Source organism: Pongo abelii, chromosome 2, assembly GCF_028885655.2.
Source record: "Pongo abelii isolate AG06213 chromosome 2, NHGRI_mPonAbe1-v2.0_pri, whole genome shotgun sequence".
Classification (NCBI taxonomy): domain Eukaryota; kingdom Metazoa; phylum Chordata; class Mammalia; order Primates; family Hominidae; genus Pongo; species Pongo abelii.
The window spans coordinates 25,019,754-25,040,646 of record NC_085928.1 but is presented as its reverse complement, the minus strand read 5'-3'; the positions used below and the strand labels follow the sequence as shown (position 1 = coordinate 25,040,646).

The 20,893-nt window shown below is 42.0% G+C and overlaps 1 protein-coding gene and 1 long non-coding RNA gene across 4 annotated transcripts in view; one reads left to right on the top strand and one right to left on the bottom strand.

The window, feature by feature from the left end:
- NEPRO (nucleolus and neural progenitor protein) overlaps positions 1 to 7,113 on the bottom strand; it is an 83,341-nt gene extending 76,228 nt beyond the window's left edge. For 2 of the 3 annotated variants that reach the window (XM_054551519.2, XM_054551522.2), the window contains exon 1: positions 7,009 to 7,113. The gene's annotated coding sequence lies outside the window, so the exon portion shown is untranslated. The remainder of the gene's footprint in view (positions 1 to 7,008) is intronic. The other variant, XM_054551520.2, reaches the window with a different exon arrangement.
- LOC129058477 (uncharacterized) overlaps positions 1 to 20,893 on the top strand; it is a 101,275-nt gene that overhangs the window by 61,559 nt on the left and 18,823 nt on the right. The window lies entirely within an intron of this gene.

The window sequence follows — 20,893 nt, the reverse complement described above, 5'->3', positions numbered from 1 at the left end:
ATATAGGAGGTATTCTAAAGTCATCTGGAAAACTTCATTATTGGATTCAGTAGGAAAAGTATACTGACGAGCTCAATTGAAAACATATATGAATGGTGAAATTTTTTGCTATTACTTTACCTTTTCCTTACTTTTTTTTCTGGGTTGGTTTTACTGTTTTACCATGATTTTTCCCCGAGATTCAAACAGAAATCTATTTTCCCATCAGTTTTTCCCAAAAGTCTTCACTCAGCCTTTCCCACAGGTATCTATTTCTTTCTCACTGCCAAGCCCTTGTTTATTATCTTGGCTTGAAATTGTTCTGTCTTCATTCGGCATATCTTAGCCTCAGAACCAGGTTCCTAAGAAAATGACAATTTTTTTTTTTTTTTTTTTTTTTTTTTGCAGATTCTACAGTTTTGTTTTGTAAGTTAGACAAATGTGTTGAGCTGAATTAGGGAGAGTGTGATATATACATGCCATATTTCCCTGAAGTACGGTTGCCGAGTATAAAAGCACTGAACTGATTGGGAAACTGTGCCAAGTAAATGAAATATTGCAGCAGGAATAGGAGAAACATTGATCTGGACTGGGCCAGATGCTGGCATAAAGAAAGACAATCTTAGGTGGGGACAGAAGCCAGCAGCAAAGAAGATCTGGAGTCAAGCTTAGGCCCCTGTCGTAGTGGGACCATATGAGGAAGACCATCTAGAATTTTGGAAGAGGCTAAGGCTAAGGTTACAGCCCAGAAGTAAGATTGAGTTTCCTCTAGGCCAGAGAAGACATATTTTCTGTAGCATTTGTAGAGAAGAGTCCAGGAGAAACGTCTGCACTGAGAATGGAGAGCACACTCCTGGGACAGTAGAGATGAAGATTCTCAAGGAAAAGCAGCGATGATGGCTGAGTCACTTGCCAGGAATGTTTGATTGCACTGTTTATGACAGAACTGATTCCAGGACCTCATCTTTGTGGTTTCAACAACTCTTCATTTATTCTCTGAAGATTGCCTTTCATACCATAGGTATGAGTTTTGGCCTTTCATCCTCTTTGTCCCTGAAAGCTCTAAGGGAATCATTGTTTAGGGAGGATTAAATTCTGCTTGTGAGAGCAGTCCTTGCAGACTGACCTGGGCTTGGGACCAGGCACCGTTGCAATGATGGCCGCTCAGGCCCAACACTGTTACTATTTCACACTATATCTTTTTCTACATACAGGCATACCTTGGAGATATTGGGGGTGTAGTTCCCAACCACTGCAATCAAGTGAATATCACAATAAAGCAAGTCACAAAAAATTCTGGGTTTCCCAGTGCGTATTAAAGTTATGTTTACACTACTCTGTAGTCTATTAAGTGTGCAATAGCATTATGTCTAAAAAAAAGTACACACCTTAATTTAAAACTACTTTATTGCTAAAAAATGCTAATGATCATCTGAGCCTTCAGCGAGTCATAATCTTTTTGCTGGTGGAGGGTTTTGCCTCGATGTTGACAGCTGCTGACTGATGAGGGCGGTGGTTGCTGAAGGTTGGGGTGCCTGCAGCAATTTCTTAAAATAAGACAACAACGAAGTTTGCCACATTGACAGATTCTTCCTTTCACAATAGATTTCTCTGTACCATGACATGCTGTTTGGTAGCATTTTACTCACATTTATTTCAAAATTGGAATTAATCCTCTCAAACCTGCCACTGGTTTATCAACTAAGTTTTTGCACTATTCTAAATGCTTTGTTGTCATTTCAACAATGTTCACAGCATCTTCACCAGGAGTAGATACCTTACGAAGAAACTACTTTCTTTGCTCATCTGTAAGAAGCAACTCATTCAAGTTTATCATGAGATTGCAGCAATTCAGTCACATCTTCAGGCTTTACTTATAATTCCAGCTCTCTTGCTATTTCTACCACATCTACAATTACTTCCTCCACTGAAGCCTGGAACCCCTCAAAGTCATTCATGAGGATTAAAATCAGCTTCTTCCAAACTCCTGTTGATATTTTGACCTCCTCCCATGAATCAAGAATGTCTTTAATAGCATCTAGAATGGTGAATCCTTTCCAGAATGTTTTCAATTTACTTTGCCCAAATCCATCAGAGGAATCACTCTCTATGGCAGCTATTGCCTTACAAAATTTATTTCTTTAAAAATAAGGCTTGAAAGTAGAAATTACTCCTTGATCCTTGGGCTATAGAATGGATGTTGTATTAGCAGGCATGTAAAGAACATTAATCTCTTCGTACATCTCCATCAGAGCCCTTAGGTGACCAAGTGCATTGTAATGAACCATAATATTTTATAAGAATATTTTCTTCTGAGCAGTAGATCTCAACAGTGGGCTTAAAATATTCAGTAAACCATGCTGTAAACAGGTGTGCTGTCATCCAGGCCTTATTGTGCCATATATAGAGCACAGGTGGAGTAGTTTAGCATAATTCTTAAGGGCCCTAGGATTTTCAAAATGGTAAATAAGCACTGACTTCAACTTAAAGTCACCAACTGCATTAGCCACTAGGAAGAGATTACTCAAAGCCTGTCCTTTGAAGTTGAAGCCAGGTATTGACTTCTCCTTTTTAGCTATGAAAGTCCTAGATGGCATCTTCTTTCAATACAAGGCTGTTTTGTCTATACTGAAAATCTATTGTTTAATGTAGCCACCCTCGTCAATGATCTTAGCTGGATCTTCCAACTCGCTGCAGCTTCTACATTATTAGCACTTGCCACTTCCCCTTGCACTTGTATATGGAGACGGCTTCTTTCCTTAAACCTCCTGAGCCAACCTCTGCCAACCTCAAGCTTTTCTTCTGCAGCTTCCTCACCTCTCTCAGCCTTCATAGAATTGAAGAGAGTTAGAGCCTTTCTCTGAAATAGGTTTTAGCTGAAGGGTATGTTGTGGCTGGTTTGATCTTCTATCCAAACAACTCAAACTTTCTGTATATGAGCAATAAGGCTGTTTTGCTCTCTTATCATTCATGTATTCACTGGAGTTGCACTTTTAATTTCCTTCAATAACTTTCCTTTGTATTCACAACTGGCTAACTGATACAAGCAGCCTAGCATTTGGCCTATCTCAGCCTTCGGCATGGCTTCCTCTTCAACGTTAATCGTTTCTAGCTTTTGATTGAATGTGAAAGATGTGAAACTCTTCCTTTGAGTTTAATACTTAGAGGCCATTGTAGGGTTATTAATTGGCCTAATTTCATTATTATTGTGTCTCAGGGAATAGGGAAGCCTGAGGAGAGGGAGAAAGAGAGAGAGAGGAATGGCTGCTCAGTGGAGCGGTCAGAACACGCACACACTGGTCAGTTAAGTTTGCTGTCGTATGTGGATTTGGTTTGTGGCATTCCAAAACAATCACAATAGTAGCATAGAAGATGTAATATAACAAAAAAGTTTGAAATATGATAATTGTCCAAATATGACAGAGATGTGAAATGAGCACATGATGTTAGAAAAATGGTGCCAATAGATTTGCTCAATTCAGGGCTGCCACAAACCTTCAATTTGTAACAAATGCAGTGCTGTGAAGAACAGTAAGTGAAATGCAACAAAATGAGATATGCTTATATTAGCAAGCTGTTTTCACATCTTCAGAAATTTCTGCTCTCTCATTAAGAATGGTAAAATAAATTGGCATTTATATAGGATATTTCCAACAAACAGCTCAAAAGTCAATAATGACAAAAGGGTCCTTTCTTTTCTTAAATTAGTAGACTTTATCTTTAGAGTACTTTTAGGTTTACAGAAAAATTGAACAAAAAGTACAGAGAGTTCCCACATAGCCCCACCTCCTCCCCATTTCCTCATCTCCTTCCCCACAGATTCGCCTATTTTTAACATGTTGTATTAGTGTGGTATGTGTCTTATAATAGATGAGCAATATTAATACATTATTATTAACTACAGTCTATAGTTTACATTAAGGTTTACTCTGTCTCTCTGTTATACATTCTATGGATTTTGACAAACATATAATAAAATACATCCACCATTACAGTAACAAACAGAATAGGTTCACTGCTCTAAACATCGCCTGTGCTCCACCAATTTATCCCTTCCATCCTCCCTCCCTCCACCTGACTCTCTGGCAATCACTGATCTCTTTATTGTCTTCATAATTTTTCCTTTTCCAGAATGTCATATGGTTGGGATATACAGTTACACAGTACGTAGCATCTTCGGATTGGCTTTTCTCACTTAGAAATACGCATTTAAGGCTTCTCCATGTCTTTTTGTGGCTTGATAGCTCATTTCTTTTTGCTGCTGTATAATATTCTATTGTATGGATGAACCACAATTTGTTTGTCCATTGGCCTACTGAAGGACATCTTGGTTGCTTCCAAGTTTTGGCAGCATTTATGCTCCAGGTTTTTCTCATTTTGAAGTTAAGCAATGGAAAAGCAAGCTCCCCAGAATTCTATGCCCCCATGTTTTCCCAGATGTTTCATTGACTAGCTTGCTCCCTTGGCTCTGGTAACTATTTCCTTACAACTGTTCTTGGTTCCCTCCAAGCTTAATATGGCAGAGATTAAAGTCATGGTTATTTCCAAATTGCTGGATAGCTGATCCCAGACCAGGGCAAGATGAGCAACTCTAAGACACCACCATTGCAGAGGAGAGATAGTCTCAGCTGACCCAGAGGGGCCAATCCCACTAGGACCTCTGGCTCATAGAACATGGACTTCCATCCTAGAAGCCATTTGGAGATACAATTTTCAGCCACATGCTGCAGACAGCTTTCATCTTCTGAAGCCCACCCCTGGTGTCTTAGCCAGTTTGAGCTGCTCTAACAAAACACCATAGACCGGGTGGCTCACACAACAAACATTTATTTCTCACAATTATAGAGGCTGGAAAGTCCAATATCAAGGCAGTAAGCAATTTGGTGTCTGGTGAGGGCATGCTTTCAGATTTGCAAATGGCCATCTTCTGGTTGTAGCCTCACAAGGCCAAGAGAGATTATTTCTCTCATATTTCTTCTTATTAGGTATTAATGCTATTATGAGTGCTCTACCCTCATGTCCTAATTTCCTCCTAAAGACCCTACCCCCTAACGTAATCACACTGAGAGTTAGGATTTCACCATATGAATGGAGCAGGGAACCACAAACTTTTAATCCATAACACCCAGCTAGATACTAGGTAACTACAGTATCTATCTACCAGCTAGATAGATACCGTATTTACACCCACCCTTCATACCTTTCCACCTGTGTCTTTTTAAACCCTGCTCAGCCTCAGGGAAATAGTCATCTTGTTCTTTCCACTTAAAAAGAGAGGGTCTTAGTAAATAGACCATTTATTTTAGATTTCTTCTATTGGTTCCTTCTCTATGTTAATCTGCTGTTCTCTTGACTTCTACATAACGCTTACAATGCACCTTGGTTTTTTGTTACTTCTCTTTTCAATGAGTGTGAGGTCTTCCACTAGCAAAACTGCAGAGGTTGTCTGTCTCCTCAGGCTCCACTCTCTGTGACTTCCTTTTTACCCACCCTATGGTGCTTTTGTACTCACCTCAGTACCAGGACTCAGTACCTCAGGACTCAGTACCTCAGAACCTGGATCCTCTCACGACCTGCTCTCAGGCTTTCTTGTCACCTCAATGATCCCAAACGGTTTTCAGTAAACAGCTGAAAAGAGTTTAGGCATTTTCCTGACCTTATTGCATTCCAATAAGGAATTGCCAGGATAAGCCAGAAGTAGACTAGAATGTGTGAAACTGCAAGATGCCTGACCCCACCTCAAGGCGGCGGCAGTTTGGCTGTCCTGAGACAGTGAAAAGGAAAAGCCTTCTCTGCTGGTTAGCCCCTCACTTAGAGCTGCCTCAACATCTATTGGAAATTTTCACATTGCATAATTCATCTGTTAACATTCCCTGAAGAGGGTCCAATTTTCAGTGTTCTCGAGGCACTTCTCTGGGAGTTCACCCTTCACAGGGATCTGTTCTTGCAAGTGCTCCTCACTGGGGGAGGGACTATCATGCCTCCATCAATAAAGTAGACCTCTTCTGACCCGGCCCAAGCAATCGCTCCCTACTTTGTTGAACTTTCAGTAAAACATGGCAACAGCACTTAATATGGGATTACCCACAAACCTGTACATTAAAGCTTTAGAGGAAAGGAGACAACGCTGTACCTGTCAAAGATAGAAAAGGGGTTGGGAAGGATGCAGGCATTTAAAGACAGCAATGAAGCAGGAAAAGAAATAGCACAAAGTAGGGATAAAATCTTGGCAGTCCTGAGGTAGAAGGTAGCCGAGAAAAGGTGAGAAGCAATGAGGATGAATTGAGTGAGATGGTTTAATTATGATGTGCTTTATGTACCAAGATCTCTGAGGATACAGAAGACAGTTTGTTCTCAAGATGTGGTGTGGCAATGAAAACAGTTCTCCATTTGTCACTCAAATAGCCACACTGGGTTTGAGTTGGGAAAAAGCCACTGATCATCCTAACACCAGAAAACTCTTGAGTCAGAGCTGCCTCATTTCATAAGCAGAATAAGCAACGAAGTAGGTTCTAATTCTAATGTTTGCAAAGTACCTTCTTTGTTTGCTGAGCCACACTTCAAAGGGATTTATGTACATTACCTCGGATTAATCAGTTATCTTAAATTGTCAGTGAAAGCAAGGAAGGTTAAGTGACTTGCACAAGGACACACAGTTAGTAATTTTTAGAGCCTGGGTCCAACTAGTTCCAAAGCCCCATTGCATGGCCACTAGGTGGTTTGAATTCAGCTTCTCTGCTCCCCTACTTAAGACCCTTTTCCTACTAAGAAAATGAAATTTTACAGTTAGATATTTATTCCTTTATCTAAGCACTCTATTCTTTGGTAAATTTCTGCTAAGAGGAATAAGCCATTAAAAAGTTTACCATTAATGTATTCCTTGCTGAAAACAAATTTATGAAATGATTTCCTGCAAGAAAATTTTGATTTGTGTGCATGCAGAGTGGGGAGCAGTCAGAAAAAGGATGAAATGAAAGACCAGCACAGAAGAGGAAGAGGGAGGCAAAAGTAGAAGACATCTTTGCTTACATCTCACATTTTTGAGGGCACAAGTGCTGTTGGGGAGAAGGCCTGCCCATCCTCACTTCTCACTCTGTCCAGGGACCTTGTTACACCTCAGAGTTTCAGCGAGTGGGAGGAAGCTGGAGAGGAGAATACTGGCAATGGCAGAGATGGGGGCGGGAAGGGGGGTGGTGCAGGGAGGGTGGAGACAAAGGGGGAAGTAACTTTTTAAATAAAAAATGATAAGTGATGAATGGAATGGCTAATCCTGGGGAGCCCTGAGAATGCCGGACCGCCAAGCGAGAGCGTCTCTTTTTTTCACTTTCCTTTTTCTTTTCTTTTTAATTTTCTTTTATTTAATTTCGCTGCAGCACGTATAATCAATTACAGACTGAATTGGGATAAAGGGAGGGGAAGCACTTTAATTCATAAATCAATTTTATACGGTCATCAGTCAGGTTGTGAATGCAAATACCTCTGTCGGTTTAGGTTATTCAGAATTAATTGACTCCCACAGGGCTGGGCTGCAGATGGAGAAGGGCTTTCTCACAAAGTCTGCTAGGGCCCGGCATGGGGGCCAACCACTTCCTCCCTCCCCACTCTGGCCCTCTGGCCAGCCCTCTCTTCTCCTTTACCCTCTGGGCCCCAAACATGGAGATGATGGGGGTGGGCATCCAGCAAGAAGCTGGGTGGATAAGAGCCCAGAAAGGCTGTTTGAAGAAGGAAGGGGATTCATAGAAAGATGAAAGCCCCCAGACAAACCCTCTTCAGCCCAGGCCCTGCAGAGACACCTTTATGTGATTAGAAATGCTTAACTTTCAAGGGTCTGCTTTTAAGTTCTCTTGAGCTTCTTAAATAAGAAAGAAAAAAGAAAACAAACAGAAAAGCCAGAGCCCCTGGGCTGAAGCTGAAGGGATATCATTCAAAAACCACTGGGTTGCAGGGTTTGTGTGGCTGCCAGATTTTAGCAGCCAGAGAGCAGCCCAGGACAGAGGCCTAAATGCCAGCAGGCCCAGTGAAAGCGAGTGTGAAGGCCCTGCCCAAGGCACCAAAGAGAACAGCCCTGGGCTGTAGGCCCGCAGCAGAGGATGGAGAGAGAGAATGAATTATGGTGTAGAACGGGCTGACCGAGGCTCCCTAGTTGGGCTGCACCTGTTTCCTAACTTAGGGTCTTCTATCTACAGGAGTTCATTCTAATTTGGAAAAGACACGCACCCATCCACCCACACATTCAACATATTTTGACCTCGACTTTTCCACTTTTTACCCTCAGCTAAATATACTTCTTATTGTGTTGCTCCAAATCAGACTGCCTTACTGGTTTTCAGCACTGTCCTCCTACATGGGAATCACCCAGGAGGTTTGTTTGTTTTGTTTTTCTGTTTGTTTTTTTCATGCTGTTGTCCAGGTCCACTCCTAAAATTCTGCTTTAATTGGTCATGAGTAGAGCCCAGGGAATTGGTGCTTTTTAATAGGGTTACAGATGAATTCAAAGGGCAGCAAGGGTTGGAACCACTAAAGTGTCTGAAGACTAAGGTGGGCAACTCTAAAACCCCATGCTTCCCTCCCCAGTCCCCAGTCCCTTCCCACAGCCTGGCAGTGTTTCTGAAGGTGTGCCCCATTGGAATTACATTAGAAAAAGTAAAACAAGCACATTGGTAAGAAAAATAGGAACAAAATAAAATTTGGGAATATATATGTTGTAGATTCCCTGGCCCCCTCCAGATACACTGTAGTAAAATCTCTGGAAACATTTAGAATTTACACAAACTCCCAGTAAGTTTGGGAACCCCTGCTGAGTCAAAGCACCAAGATGTTTGCACTGTCTTTATTTAACATCAAATCCTAGCCTGCATGGTATGCATCACATTTTGCCTTGACACATGGCAGTTGCATGTTTGTAGGTTTTGTCAGAAGAGCTCTCCTGAGAGACCAAAACCTGAATCTAGGAGCAAAATGAAAACAATCTATTTGATGAGATGATCTCAAAGGCTTCATGTTCCAAAGCATGAGTTCTTAATCCATATTGAGACTTTTAAAAATCAGCTGTAAAATTCTTATGCATTTTTAATTTAACCAACAGTTAAATAATCTTTAATACAGTTGCTTATATGTAAATGAGCCATATTCATTTGTTTTAAAAGGCTAAGAGGAATTCTTGGAAATGCTCCATTAGTCATTCGTTTGTACTACCATATGCTACTGAAAGCAATAAAACTGCTTTTCTTTAAAATTTTCAGAACTTCAGGCTTCTTTCCCAAGTCATACTAGACTTCCTCTCCAAAAAGTCTGAAGGTCTTAAAGGAGATTAAATGTGTGTTTTCTCTTGCTGTACTTAGCCAGCAGCAAAGAGAAATTTGGGCAGAGGGTGGTCCAGAATGAAACGGCATCTTGTTCGCAAAGCCCTGGGTTTCTAAGGTAGATAATCTGAGAAGTCCATGGGGGGAAAGATCCTTAGACCATTCAGGCCTTATGGCAGAGTGAATACACAAGCTTCAGCATCAGTACTGCCCGGCTTCATGACATATATTGGACAAGATATAGCACCTCTCTGTGCTTCAGTTCCTTCCTCTTTAAAATGGCAATATTAACAGTGGGTACCTCATGGGGTTATCGTGAAGAGTAAATGACATAAAGCATCTAAAAACCTAAGCAGAAAGCAAGCCCAATAACTGACAGCATTTGCCCTGAGAGAGACTATGGACAGGTGGTGATCAGTGGGCCTACTGGTCTGATTTGGTCCCTCCAGTAGCATCAGCATCACCTGGGACTCTATTAGAAATGCAGAATCTTGGGCCCCGGAATGACTGAACAAAAACTCTGAGGTAAGACATAGCAGTCTGTGTTTTAGCAAGCCTTGTAGGTGATTCTGAACCACACTACAGTTAGAGAACTACCGGGGTAGGCTAAGAGCTGGAGGCTGGAGCCTTGGAGAGCAATGAGAATCTCCTTAGAGTCAAGTGGTTTGTGGTAAAGAAAGAGGGTGGATTTAGCTCTCTATATAGGACGCTAAGACAAAAATGTCTTACACAATTATGAGTCTGGGGTTGGAAGAAAGGAAATTTGGTGGGACTGCAGCCTGAAGTATCCATCCAAAGGATGGAAATCTCACCAGTAACCATGTGCCTTGTACAACAGCACTGTTTGCAAACCCTTGCCACAGACAGCATCTTGTAAACCTCGAGACCTCAGGAAACCTTCCTACCCCCCATACCTCTAGCCCCTCTTGAGATTCCAAGGCCCACGCGTGCCTCCAGCCTCATTTTGCCGTGGGACTTCAGCAAACTACACTACCCAACTATGTCACCAGATGAGAGCAGAAAAGTCTGAACCTCTTTCCCTAGACTTGTGCAGAGAGGGAGAGCCTGCCAGAAAAAGGGTCACAGAAGAGCCATCTCAGCCGTATTGCATTGAGATGTCAGTAGGATATATGTGTAGCCCCTTCCTTCTCCCACAGTAAGGAGTCTCACAGAGCCAGAAGGTGGAGATGGGGGGAAGGCAGTCTGAAGGGGTGGATACTAAAGAATTTGGAAGTCATCTGAAGAGAGATAATTTTTTAAAGATATCCAAAAAAGAGAAAAGATAGTGAAGTTTGGGGGTTTCAGAGAGAAACACCATATTCAGATTTACAAGGTGGCTAAAAGAGGCACAGGTAGGAGCTGAAGGAGGAGGCAGATAGGTGCTGGTTTAAGGGATCTACTTCCCTTTATAGAAAATAAAAAAGTATTATCTTTTCCTCATCCAATGCAAGGTTCATGGCTGATGCCTCTATAACAAAAGACGGATTTTAGAGAAAAGACAGAAATAGAGAAAAGCATAACAAATTTATTTAGCCAAAGTTTTACATGACAGGGGAAACTTCAGAAATGAAGACCTAAAAATTCAGGGAGAACTACATTTTTATGCTAGAATTTGATAAGGAATGAACAGTCGTGCAGAAGTGTGATTGGACAAAAGGGCGTATGATCTAATGGTACAAAGCTGGGAGAACTTAGTAAGGCCTGTTTGTTCAGATTCTTCTTGACATTTCTGTATCGCCATTCCTTTCTGCCAGGTGTAGGGCATTTGCCACACCTGAAAGTATGACCTACTTTCAGGAGAGGTAGGTAAAAGAATTCTTTTATGGCTGGCCCTCTCTTCTTAGAAAGGCAGAAGATCAGAGAATTAACTTCCTACCTCTGTAATTTTCTCCATTTCCAAGGTGCCGTGTTTTGGAGTAGTGTGTCCTGTACCTGTCACCTTTAACAAACAATTACTGAGCACCTACTGGGTGCCAGATACTCCACCAGACTCTGAGAGGACAGAAATGCATAAGACACAATTCCTGCTCTCAAGGAGGCCTTTCAAAAAGAAGAGAGTAGAAAAAATTCACACATTTCCCCCATCCCAAAATGACATCTGAAGAAAGGAAAAGAAAAAGGTAACTCCCACTGTGTCTTTAAACATTTGACTCAAATTTGAGATTTGGGGTTCAGCAATCAGCTGAACCTCTCCCTCTCCTTTACGTGCACGTGCACACACACACACACACACATTCTGTAGCATGCGTGTCCTCATCCAGCTGGCCAGTGAAGGATAGGCCTACTTGTTGCTGGCCCTACCGGTGCTACAATTTTGGTCAGACAGGTATTAGAAGTTAATTTCAGAAAAAAATCATAGCAGTTTCTGGCACATAAGCCAACTTCAACCTAACCTTTCGATGAGGTAAGGGCAAAGGAATCTGATAAACACATTTAATTTCCTGTGAAATGAACAGGGGTTTAGAAACTAAGAGGGAAGTGGGATTTAGACAAATACATTTTGGGTTTTATCTCACAGGACACATAAAACCCTTTTGTTCCATTTGTCATAGTTCCAGGCCCACCGGGTCTCACCTACCCTTGACATGCACCTCCATTACCTATCTAAGCCTCAACCTCCCAGGGTCTCCCTCTGAACTTTCCCCTTCCTAGGGAAAAGAAGGCAAAGCAACATTGTTGTGATGTGATGTCCAGGACTGGGGTCACATGGCCCACTCCAGATCTGTCCTAGTGGTCACTTTCCCAGGTTCCTGTCCCACTTTCACATTTTGTCTAAATGTGATACAATTATTTCTGGGGCAGAAAGGAGACTCTAAAAGGGGCCCTTTTGTTACTCTCCACGCACCGCCCCCCCATGGTCCTGAGACCTGTTCTCTTGATCCTGGAAGGAAGAAACGAGCTCTTATTCGCTCTCAGACCTCTGCTGATATTTGTTTTTCAGCTAAGTTCAATACAGCCAAATGAATTTTTCAGAGAGACCACAGCTGTCTTGTCAGGACCCAGGTAACAAGATGAAAATAATTGAGAGAGGAAAAATCCCAGAGCCCCTTGGGTGTCATTTTCACAAAGTTTTCTTCTGGGTATCCTTACGCGTTCCGGGTTATTCATTGGTTCTCTTCTGTTGTCCTCACTGGCAATTTTCCTCTGCCTCTTCTTCTTTCTCTACAGTTTTCCCAAAAGCATAAGCTATGTGTCCCTGATCCTGAGCAAAGTTGATTTGAAACCTTGTTTTTTGTTTTTTGTTTTTTTTTAGAACATTTCATAGACAAAACACAACCCCGGCTGCAGCTGGAGGCTGCTGGGATTTCTGTGCCTTGTTTTAATGCATGGGCCCTTTCATGAAATCTGGGGCAGTTAATGGAGGTGGGGTGGAAAAAAAGAGGAGGAGGGGGAAGAGAGGCATGAACTTTTACACTCAAAGTGGGACTTCAGAAGAATTTACAGTCATCTTCTCTGGAGACAGTTAAGAATTTTTTTTTTTTTTTTTGAGACGCAGTCTCATCCTGTCACCCGGGCTGGAGTGCAATGGCGCGATCTCGGCTCACTGCAACCTTCACCTCCTGTGTTCAAACGATTCTCCTGCCTCAGCCTCCCAAGTAGCTGGGATTACAAGCACCTGCCACCATGCCCAGCTAATTTTTGTATTTTTAGTAGAGATGGGGTTTCACCATGTTGGCCAGGCTGGTCTCGAACTCCTGACCTCGTGATCCGCCCACCTTGGCCTCCCAAAGTTCTGGGATTACAGGCGTGAGCCACTGTGCCCTGCCGAGACTGTTAAGATTTTATTGCCCTAGTACCAGCAGTTACAATGTTCCATAGAACTCATAGCTGAGCCCATGCCAGGGATTCCCCAGCTCACTGAAGCTGGAAGGAAGCCAACTGGACTGCAAATTTCACTTTAGGAAGAGAGAGGGAGTTAACTTAAAGTGGGAGGTGGGTTGGAGGAAGGATAGAAGCCCAGAAAGTAAGTAAGGCATTGTAAAGTCACACCTTAGGCTCTGCAGTCAGACGGAGCTGGCTGTGGGTGACTTTCCGATATTTACTAACTTAGGATATTAAGCAAGTGCTTTAATCATGCCAAGGCTCAGTTTTCCCATCTGTGAACTGGAGGTCATAATAGTACTTGCCTTGTTGGATTGTTGTGAGGATTTGATGAGATAAAGTCTGAAAAGAATTTAGCACGGTGTTTGGTTCACAGTAAAAATTTAATCAATATTATTTTCTATTATCATAATTATAAATAATGGCATGTGCAAAGGAGAGGCTGCGAGTAGAGTTCACACTTTCCCTCCCTAAGTGTGAGTGTGTATGGAGAGAAGACAAACATTCTTACTTCTAAACAGTCCCTTCCGCGTGACTCTCTCATCCAAGCCTGTTGCGTACCTTGGGTGTGAGGGCAAAGAGTAGTAAAAAGGAAGAAAAATGGAAGAAAAAAGAAGAGGCCACAAAAGCAGAAGAGATTCACGGGGGATGAGGGGCACCGGGGCGGTGGGGTGGGGGCAGAAATGATTGGAAAAAAACATGCAAAAGAAAACTAAGTGAGAGAAATGAATATGGATATGGAAATTGTCAGAAATGGAAAGAAGTTTTGCAGCTGGATGTGGACAAAGCAGGAAATGTGGAGGAGAGGCGTAGGTGTCTAAAAATGTACAGGGTTTAGTTTGCTGGCCAACACCTCCTCTGGGTAGGTAACAACTCCTGAAAGCCATGAACTTTTAAAAAGGAACCTAAACAGCACACCAAACCTTCCTGAAGAACATATAACCACATTGTGTACTTTTTGTCAGCCTCAATTCCTTCCCCCAACTCTCACTGAGCCATTGATCAGTGACTCACCCTTATCTCCCGTGATCTCACACTCCGCTGTAACCCTAAAGAAAACTCTGCTCCTTAAGGTAATCCTCGACACTGTGCTGTGCAGGCCTCTGCTGCAGAGGGTAGGGACAAATTACCCCATGCCTGGAGCTTAGTAAGTGCTCCAGGCATGGGGTAATTCAACAAACAATGTTGGTTGAATGAACAGAGGGATGAATGGTGTGGTATACTTGAGGCAGGCCTACATACAAGTCAACAAGACTGCTCATAGGATCACTTGAGCCCAGGGGTTTGAAATCAGCCTGGGCAATATAGTAAGACCTTGTCTCTACAAAAAAAAAAAAAAAAAAAATTTAGCTGGGTGTGGTGGCACATGCCTGTAGTCCCAGCTACTTGGGAGACAGAGGTGGGAGGATCCCTTGAGCCCAGTAGTTTGAGGCTGCAGTGAGCTATGATAGTGCCACTGCACTCCAGCCTGGGCGACAGTGAGACTGTCTCAAAAAAAAAAAAAAAAACAGACTGCTCATGGAGACAGGATTTCTTTCTGGGGGAAAGAAATGTCCTGGAATTAGATAGTGGTGATGGTTGTACAATTTTCTGAATGTATTAAAACCCACTAAACTGTACAATTTAAAACGGTAAAACGGTATGTGAATTGTATCCCAATAAATTTAAAAAGTACAAACTATAACCAGGGAGAAGCAAACAGTCATGACTAGTACCTCTCTTCCAATTGCACTCTTTTTTTTTGCTTTGTTTTTCCCCCATAAGTTATTGGAGTACAGGTGGTATCTGTTTAAATGAGTAAGTTCTTTAGTGGCGATTTGTGAGATTTTGGTGCACCTATCACCCAAGTGCACTCTTGACACTGGGTTCCCTTCTCATCCTTTTGCTGCTTCTCAGGACATAGTGATTATCTTTAAAAGCCTTTCTCGTGGTTTTTGTTTGTTTGTTTTTGGATTTTCAAGTGTTCTGGAAATCGTAGTGGGACCAACGATGACTAGATCTTGTAGTAATAAAGTGACTATGTAAGAGAGGCTCAGTTCTTTCTTGAACATTTCTCTAGGACCTGTGCAAACTTTTCAAGCTTGAACAGTCCTCAAGATAAAGATTCACTTTCATAGCGAGCCTCTTTCACATGGCCCCAGCCACCTGAGGCTCGGCATCAGATAAATTTTTTAGGAAATCTATTGCCTAATTGTCATGTCTCTTAGCCTTATAGTGCCCTTATGGAACACCTTATCTTCCCCGATAGTCGAGAGCATTTAAATGAACAGAAACGGTTTCCCAGATGGGATGGAGAGGAAGAACACAGTGTAGCAATAGATTCTCCCAGGATTTTTTTGTTTTTGTTTTTGTTTTTGGTTTGTTGTTGTTGTTGTGTGTGTGTGTTTGAGTCAGGGTCTTGTTCTGTCACCCAGGTTGGAGTGCAGTGACATGATTATAGCCCTCTGTAACCTTGAACTCCTGGGCTCAAGTGATCCTTCCACTTCAGCCTCCTGAGTAGCGGTATCATTGTGGCCAGCTCTTCTGTTCCTTTAACTTTCCTGTTTAGTCACAACCTGCCTTCTTATATATACCTATAAACACGTGGACATCAATATTAAAAAATGTTATTTTCTATGGACTTAAGTTTGGTGAGATTGTGTGGTTAACAGAGCAATTCTCTAAGGATTTTGTGTGGAGCTTACTTCACTTGCCTGCTTAACACTGGTGAAAGAAACTCCTGAATCTTTTAACATCATGTAATACATCAGTAACAGACTGTTCAGACAAATAGGATTTTAGATTTGGGGGCTGGAATCTGCGATATTCCTATACAATAAAAAGGAAATGAGTCCATACATGTCTGCAAACAGGTTTGGGGCAAATTCTGAGTCTCCAAGAAAAATTGAGAAAAGCAGGCTATTCATATTCATATTCCTTCTTCAGCATCCTACACATGCAGGATAAAACTGTGAAAAAGTGGAATGCTACCTATTCAAACTTAGTTTTGGACCTAAAAAGAAGTTTAAATATTCACTCATTCAGGGTCTTTATTTGAACTGAGAAGCAGAAAGTTCATTTATTGCCTCAGGAGCTTCTGAAAATCCCATCCAGTCATTCATTCTACGTAACTTGTTACAACCCACTGAGAGTCTCAGTTACTGAACTACAAAGTGAGTTTTTATCTCTAAGGCTTACCATTCTTATATTTTTGCCATGATGTCATCATCAGCCAACCAGGGCATCAAAGGCTCATAAGTGGGCGGTGCTATCAGCTGAATTGCTTGGCAGCATCATGAGGTGGGGAATTTGTTTAAAAGCCATTTTAGGCTTTGAAAATTATTGAAGAAAAGCTTTTAGAACTTTTTTTTTTTTTTTTTTTTGCCTTTGAGGATCCCCTACCTGTTCAAGGACACCAGGTTGGGAAACACTGACCAGGTAATCTGTGAGGCCCTTCCCAGCTTTAAGAGTCCCTGAGTCTGGAAAAAGGAGGCAAATAAGTAAAACATGAGTTACCTGGATGTGCCCCTTCTTCCAGAAAGCCCTGCCGATTCTCCCTGAAAAGTAGAGTTGCTCCCCGGCTGGATTGCCCACTCAGAACCAGCTATGAGTGTCCTCACTGGAGAAAACAATGCAAAACCTTCAAAACTAAAACAAATAGTCATTATTTGGATTTAAATCCTAGTTGTTTAATTTCCCCGAATGTCTTTAGTCTAGAAATTTAAGGAAAACAACTTTTCCTTAGTTACATCCAATGACACTTTGTAAGTATAGGAGATGAACAGAAACATCCTTTTCTACTGTGCCCCAGATAATTAATGATAAAACTCTTGAGCTCAGAGAGACACTAGAGAGTCCTTACCCAGTGGGAAACAGCCATTCTACCGAAATGTAAGAGCAGAACAAAGGAAAGGAAACAAAGAAAGACTTCTAGAAACTTGGAGATTCTAGGGATTCTTTCCCAATCCCTGTTCCCTTGTAAAAGGGCCGAGGTCTAGACTCCATACGCATCCTCTCTCTCTTATACCTCTTAATGACACATATTTCTAGATACTGTGGGTTTCTAGACACCATGGGTGGCAACCTGTGGTTATTAAACCTCCCTTAGTGCAGAGAATCCAGAATAGTGCTCTTTGCTGGAAAAAAAATGACATCAGTGTCAGTAGCCCTTCTCATGGTGGCCACATGGTCACAGGGCTGCCTCTGCGGGCAGAAAGCTTGCAGTGTGACTCACTTTGTCCACTTTTATTAAAATGTTTACTTTGCCACTGTCTGACTTTTAAAGATCAAGATCTTTTTTTTTCCTCAAGCCTAGGGTTCATCACTCATTTTGAGAAGGGGAGAGTTCCTCGCTATATTCATTAGTGGTCTAATGGAGTCCCTAAGAAGATTTTATACTTCTCTTTGGAATCAAAAAAGAAGACATTATTGAAAGCCATAATTTGTGTGCTTTTCACTGTACTCCATCAGTCCTCATTCTTCCTTACCAGAGCACCTTAAGCAGAGTAGTGCCCTTTTCTTGATGCTCCTTCAAGAAAGTGCTTCTTGTTTTCAGGAAGAATGTGTTCTTCACTTCAGCAATGGATGAGCTTCTTCTGGGGAAGTTGACCCATTTCCTGGGGTCCCCCAGTAGAGTCTTTGCTTGGATGTTATTTGCTTCTTGGATTGATTTTGTATTGCTCCTCCAGAGAAATTGGAAAACCATCCAAAAAACTTCTAGAAATGTAGTATTCCCCAAACACTTGTTTTTATTCATCATTATCATTGCCATCATCCTCTCTCTCATTGTGATGTTTAAAACCTTCTGTAAACAAATAATCAGAGGCTGAGCATGGTGGCTCATGCCTGTAATCCCAGGACTTTGGGAGGCCAAGGCAGAAGGATCGCTTGAGCTCAGGAGTATGAGACCAGCATTGGAAACATAGTGAGACCTTGTCTCTACAAATAATTAAAAAAAAAAAAAAAAACTCACCAGGCATGGTGACATGCACCTGTGGTCCCAGCTACTCAGGAGGCTGAGGTGGAAGGATCACTTTAGCCTGGGCAATCAAGGCTGCAGTGAACAATGATCATGCCACCACACTCCAGCCTGGAAGACAGAGCAAAGACTCCATCTCAAATACATACATACATACATACATACAAATGATCAAGCAGGTTTCCAGTGTCAGAAAAGCAAAAGACTGCTTATTGTTTTTCATATTTATTGACACTTGAACATGAAGCAAACTTAAGTTTACCTGTATTTTAAGGAAGTAAACCATGCTGAGAACATTAAGGCTTTCCCTTTAACTCCTATGCTGGGCAGCACCTTCAAATATGAAGATGAAGAGTGGGAACAACTTGCAAACCCTCCTTCATGCTGTGGCTTATGCCTGGGTGATCTTGGCTAGTGCTCACCACAGACCCTGGGAGCGGGTGTTATTAACATTATATGCCTTCTCACTTTTTCAACCCACAATGGGTCCTAGTTAACCCTTGATTATCTTTGTTTCATGCTAAGCTCCTCCATTTGTTTGCTTAGTCTCTCTTATTCCCATACACCATTCCCATTTCATCTCCACAACCCCTGTGCAAGGTATTTAACGTGTATTTGAATGTGTTCTTGCAAAATATATTATTCTGTGCACATGTATTTCCATTTACATAAACGGATTTTAACACATTTTTTCACATTTAAATCTCTGAAGTCAGGATTCATCTTACAATAAATGGTATGTCATCATTTAATTGGCGCAGCTTTTTTCTTTTTTATTGATACAAAATATGATAGTCCATTGAACGACAGGTGGTATTTAGATTTGATGAAATATGGTCTATATCACATCCTATTCTTACTTTCCTCCCCCCTGGAGTACCAGTTTAAGGCCATGCATGCTTCATGTACTCATCTCATCTGTCACTTCTCATTGCTGCTTAGCCCTCCAGGGTGGACTTTCTGTCCACTCCCAAAGCCTGCCAGGTTGGCCCTTACTCCTTGAAACCACAAACAACACTACTTGTACTATCCCCTATGGAACACTGTAAGCATTTCACAGGGCTATCATATCTAGGATTGAAATCAGGGGGTCATATGATTTGCAAATATTAATTTGACTAAGTAGAGCCAGATTGCTCTCCAGAATGGCTGCACTATCTATATTCTCACCAGTGGTACATGAGGGTCCTATGTGCCCACATCTCTGCCAACAGTTGGCATTATCCAACACATAAAATCCTTATTTTAAATGTGAGAGAAGAGATGTGCTGGTGAACTCTATTCCCTTTTATCAAGAAGAACTTGATATAGATGTAGCTAGTGGTACCAGAGCCTGGACTACACCAAGATACTCGATTGAGCCTATGGCCAGAGAGATGAACTGTGGTTTCTCTTTCTTTCTTTCTTTCTTTTTTCTTTCTTTCTTTCTTTTTTTTTTTTGAGATGGAGTCTTGGTCTTGTTGCCCAGGCTGGAGTGCAATGGCACGATCTCAGCTTACTGCAACCTCCACCTCCCAGGTTCAAGCGATTCTTCTGCCTCAGTCTCCCGAGTAGCTGTGATTACAGGCACCTGCCACCATGCCCAGCTAGTTTTTGTATTTTTAGTAAAGACGGGGTTTCACCATATTGGCCAGGCTGGTCTCAAACTCCTGACCTCGTGACCCGCCTGCCTCAGCCTTCCAAAGTGCTGGGATTACAGGCATGAGCCACTGCACCCAGCCTGTGATTTCTAAATTTACTTTTCTTCCACCAACTAAGAATGTCCCTTGGCTTCTCTGGGCATCAGTGTTCTCATTCCTTAATTAGAGGGATAGCATTTGACGACATCCAGGGCTCTTTTCCAAATCTCTAATTCTCCAGCTCTGAACTCCCTTTAGTCCATCAATAGCAATTGTTTCTGATGGCATCTAAGTGCCTTTGTAGGCTTCGAGATGTTGGAAAGGAAGGGCTTTCTGGTTGTACCTTTTCATCTAAGTGACCAGAGAACCTAACGAATAATAAAGCACCCACATTTAATGTTATCACCTTTCATATGAGCCTTCTCTCTCAATCTTCCCCACCCTCAATGGAGTCAAGGGCCAGAAATAAAAGACAAAGTATTTAGTGTATTTTTGCAAAGCTCAAGGGCCTAGATTAGGCCTTGTTCAAGTCTGAAAAGTGTTATTTCTATTCTGGTGAGGGATGGATTGTATCATTTCACTAAAGGCAAAATCTAGGAAATAAAGGAAATGACATCACCCAAGCAGGGAGAAGCCAAATATCTATCCTCAGTCATTTCTTGAAAAGGGATGGAGAGCTGAGATATGATGTTGGTAGTGCTTTGAGGAATTTACAGCTAAAATGCTCCCTCTTCACTTACTTTTCTCTCCATTGGATGAGGATCTGCAGCCTTTGCTGTCTTACAACCAGCAGTCTGAAAGGATGGATCATTGGTGCATGTTTGTATATTCCAGCCTCATAGGGATTCACTTCTGACAGTTCCCTAAGAAAGAGGAGCCCTTCTTGGGCCTCACAGATGAGAGTTTGGCAATTGGTTTCCACCAGGAATCTCCAGATTCAACCTTCTCAGCCCTTTCCCATGTCACCTTCTTGTCAGGTTTCCAAATCTCAGAGACCTGGAGAGGCTGTATTTCCGGCCAAGTGTCAACTTCCTCTTATCAAGAAGAAAATGCATCACTTGCTACAGAGGGAAATTCCAGGGTGAGATGTCTCAGGTCCTAGTCTCTAGTCCACAGAGCTGGTGCATCTTCTCTTTCTCTCTCTCCCTCTCTCTCCTGATCCCTTAGAGTTCTTATAGTTCCATTCTGAATACCCAGTATACCTCTGTCTATCC